Genomic DNA, 4495 nt, shown 5'->3' on the forward strand with positions numbered 1-4495 from the left:
ATTAGGAAGAACTTCCTGACAGTAAGAGCTGTTTGACAGTGGAATTTGCTGCCAAGGAGTGTGGTGGAGTCTCCTTCTTTGGAGGTCTTTAAGCAGAGGCTTGACAACCATATGTCAGGAGTGCTCTGATGGTGTTTCCTGCTTGGCAGGGGGTTGGACTCAATGGCCCTTGTGGTCTCTTCCAACTCTATGATTCTATGATTCTATGAAAACTCACCTAAATTCTATGCCAAATATTATATCTAAACTGCTGACCTCTTCCATGAATCCAGTGCAGAAAAGCCCTCTCTCACACAGAGAGAGATATGCCCAGGCAGGAGGAGAGAGACATGCAGGGGGGTTTGCCTAGATGACTAATCAAAGACTTTGAGGGCCTTGCAGGGAAGAGCTAAGATAAACAACTTGAACATGTGAGGAAGTGGTCACATTGCAGCCAAGCAGGGGGAAGCAGAAACTGTGAATATTTCCACACAAAGGCCTCTTATAAGCAAGGGAGGTGCAGGTGGAAAGGGAGTGAAGCAAGGGGTGTCAAAGGGCTGGCAGGTAAAGGGCAGCTCCCGGAGGTGAGTCCCTTGCTGAAGCAAATGATAAAGATCCTGGGGAGAAGTAAATGTGACTTCACCTTGTTTTGACTTGAAATAGGCCTCCAGCATTAGACGCAGAACTTGTATACACAATATATATTTTCATTTCATCCCCCCTCTCTCACACACATACTGCTGTCTCTCTTCTTAACATCAGATAATATAAAGTTCTCCCACTGTTTCTCTCCAGCCTCTGGAGAGGTCCACTGCCTCTGAACATGCAGATCTTGCATGGCTAACAGCAACTGAGCAACTTTTTTAAACCTGGGCATAAATGAACATCACCATCTTGGTCACAACTATATTAATCACCTGTGTTCCAAATATTTAAGCTTAAATAATGTTCTTATCCAGGGGTCAGCAAACTAAGGTCGGCGGGTTGTAAATCCGGCCCACACCCCACGCTGCAAAGCCAAGACTCCCAGCAATGGCGACGGGAGGAAGAGGCCGAGCAGTGGTGGCTCCGCCACTCAATCACTGAGCCTGGTTCACCTCAACACGGCACAGAGATGTCTCTGCCAATCAAACGCAGCACCTGGTTTACCTCAGCGGCATTTGATTGGCAGAGACGTCCCTGCACCACACCGAGGTAAACCAGGTGCGGCGTGTGATTGGCAGAGCTGCCGCCGCTCGGCCTCTTCCTCCTGTTGCAAGGAGGCAAGGCAGCGCCCACGGCCGGCTCTGGCTCCTCCTGCCTCGCCACCTCCGGAAGTCCACTCCCCCTCCCTGCCAGCTCCCACCTGTGCCGCCAGGAGACCGGCAGGAGACGCTGCGTCTCAGCGTGTAGCTGCACCCTGCATTGCCGCTGGATGCACAGACACTAAGAGCCCTAAAGATGCGCTTACTCGTGAGTAAGCAGCAATCGTTTCAAGGCCGCTTGTTCAGTGCCTGAAGAAGTGCTCAAGCCCACCCACTGAGATAAAATGCGCTCCTGGGAAGGTAAGCGCAGTGGCTGGCTGCCCTCACCTCTTCTTCCAGCTCCCCCCCCCCCCCGTGCCACTTCTCTGGCCCCCCACAAGGTCTGAGGAACAGTGGACCAGCCCACGGCTAAAAAAAGTTTCCAAGCCCTGTTCTTATCCATAGAGCCTTATCCTAGTGCTACCTTTCATTCGCTGTTGAATTTACCTTGTTTTTGAAGCTTGAAGGAAAACTGTCTGCTTACCAGTTTCTCACCAAATTATAGCAAGGGCATGGCATGCTACAACTGGAAATAAATGGGAGTGCTTTTTCCTAATTTAGGAACAGACATTTTGTATCAGTGTTTTCATGACATTGGAAAACATGAGTAAAGGTAAAGGTAAAGGGTAAAGGTACCCCTGCCCGTACGGGCCAGTCTTGACAGACTCTGGGGTTGTGCGCCCATCTCACTCAAGAGGCCGGGGGCCAGCGCTGTCCGGAGACACTTCCGGGTCACGTGGCCAGCGTGACATCGCTGCTCTGGCGAGCCAGAGCCGCACACAGAAACACTGTTTACCTTCCCGCTGGGAAGCGGTCCCTATTTATCTACTTGCACTCGGAGGTGCTTTCGAACTGCTAGGTTGGCAGGCGCTGGGACCGAGCAGCGGGAGCGCACCCCGCCGCGGGGATTCGAACCGCCGACCTTTCGATCGGCAAGCCCTAGGCGCTGAGGCTTTAACCCACAGCGCCACCTGCGTCCCACGCAGGTGATTAATATAGTTGTGACCAAGATGGTGATGTTCATTTATGCCCAGGTTTTAAAAAGTTGCTCAGTTGCTGTTAGCCATGCAAGATCTGCATGTTCAGAGGCAGTGGACCTCTCCAGAGGCTGGAGAGAAAACATGAGTACTGTACATCAAATCTTGAGAATGTTTTCAGCAGGACTTTCCTTTCTTGGAAAATAATGCTACTGTTACATTGTTTATTTGTGACTTTAAAACAAAGGCAGTCATGATTTAAGAGATTCAATAGTGGTTAACTGATAACTTATTAGGTTTGTTTCCCAGCCCTCCCATGATATTTGTTCTGTATCAACAACAACACCACCCTTTAAGCAGACAGACATGCTCATGGGATGGTTTACAACTGTACAGTCATCATTTGATAACTACATTGGTGATTTGTATATGTGAAGAATTCCTCACTAATCAGACACTATGGACGGAACGTGTACATTAATTCAAATACAATGCAGTTTACAGAAGCAAAATGAGGTGACAGTTTCAAGTGGTAAAACGGACTTTGGTGTGTGGAGGTTTGCATTTTTAAATCAACCCCTGTGTAAAGGGGAATGTAAAGAAGAAAACTAGGACTGCAAGGCATAAGCTATAATAGAACATTGCACCCCAAACTGCTCATTTTTTACTTGAAGTGTCTTTTAAAAAAACCCAACAGCAAGCCCTACCCAAAGGCTTGTGATCTAATGCATGTTATAGAGAAGGGAATATATATATATATAGGGAGAGAAAACAGTATAGCAGTCAACAAGTGATAGGGTGACAAATATGCTCCACCATGGAGGTGTGCCATTAGTTAACATAAAGAATCCTTTGTCCTCAGTTGTCACGTGTAAGGTGTATTCTGCATCCAGGTTCCAGTTTGATTTATGACTTTACTAAGCTATCAGCCTTCTCTCATGAAACCCACCATCTCTAAATGATTAAGGGAATATGTGTGTTTCTACCCAGATACTGAACTTTAATTTTATTTGCACGGTCTCTTGACTGATAGCTCCTTCTAGTTCTTCTCCCGCAAGTGACTTGCTAAGATTTCTCATAATCTGGAGGGTGCCAGTATTGTCTAGAGAAGCATTTCCCAACCCTTTCCCAGCTGTGACCCCCTTCTGACCTTGTTTCCTTCCTGTGGCAACTTAAAGTGAAGTTTATTTCAACTGTGACTTAGCATTCTGTGTGAGAACCCAGGATGGAGTGATTGCCACCAACGCGGACGGCTTTAAAAGGCAGTTAGACAAATGAATGGAGAATAAGACTATCAAGAGGGGCTCATCATAATGGATGTGGCTTCAGTCTTGGAGAAGGTATGCCTTTGATGACCATGAGTGGGGAGAATCTGCTGTGCTCATGTCACAGAAACACAGGATTGTAGAGATGGAAGAGACCCCCAGGGTCATCTAGTCCAACCCCTGCAATGTCCGCCATGAGGCTTCCCATAGGCATCTGGAGCGAGAGGGTTGAGAGAGTTTCTACTCTGATCCAGCAAGGCTCTCTTTATGTTCATGATTACACATTATCCAAATTCTGTAATGTAGGCAGATGCAAACTTTCAGGTCCCATAGACAAGTAGCTAACTCTCAATTCTGCAGAGAACTCACTTATAGCAAATGCAAACCAGTGTTTCCCCTCTCCCGTTTTGTGAACCTTCTCCCCTCCTCCTCAAGCATATCGCCATTTCGTACTACTGTATTTACATGTTTTAAAAGGAAGAGTTTTCGTATTTCTACCTGGTATTGGCTTGTGCAGTTAAATCAGTTGATCTGCACTTAACTGCACCAGTCCAAGTCCCGTCTCAGCAGCAAGTCTTAAAACAGTGCAGAATCGCATTTTCGCCTCGTCGCTCTGCAAGCGGGCGCTGGGCTTCTCTCTCTGGTTTTATTTGGCAAAACTTTCCCAGTCGCGCGGCGGCTGCGGGGGGGGGGGGCAAAGTCACGTTGCAAACCCTCGTGCCAGCGGGAGCCCGGAAGGGCGAGGAGAAGCGAGGCCCCGGAGTTGCCGGCGGAGAAGGCTGAGCGTGCAAGCGCAACCGCTGCGGCAGCAGCAGCAGCCTTGTCTTCCTGGCGTGTCCGGCGAGCGGCGCGGGGCCCTGGATGTCTGTCAGCTGAGCTGCCCCGCGAAATTTGAAAGTGGCCCGAAGGCGCTCCCGATCTTCTTCTTCCCGCCGCTGCTCTCCTTCGGGATCCCAGCCGAGGTCGCCGCCCGCATTCAGTGTAAGCGACC

The 4495-nt window shown here is 49.0% G+C and overlaps 1 long non-coding RNA gene across 1 annotated transcript; it reads right to left on the reverse strand.

The window, feature by feature from the left end:
• Positions 1–2402: 2402 nt before the first annotated feature.
• On the reverse strand, positions 2403–4176 carry LOC307215814. The gene is made up of 2 exons (XR_013838631.1): positions 3970–4176; positions 2403–3799 (listed from the first exon to the last, which is right to left on the reverse strand). It is a non-coding gene; the product is annotated as an uncharacterized lncRNA (long non-coding RNA).
• Between the last annotated feature and the right edge of the window lie 319 nt (positions 4177–4495).

The sequence above is a fragment of the Podarcis cretensis genome (genome assembly GCF_951804945.1).
Source record: "Podarcis cretensis genome assembly, chromosome: 5".
Lineage (NCBI taxonomy): Eukaryota > Metazoa > Chordata > Lepidosauria > Squamata > Lacertidae > Podarcis > Podarcis cretensis.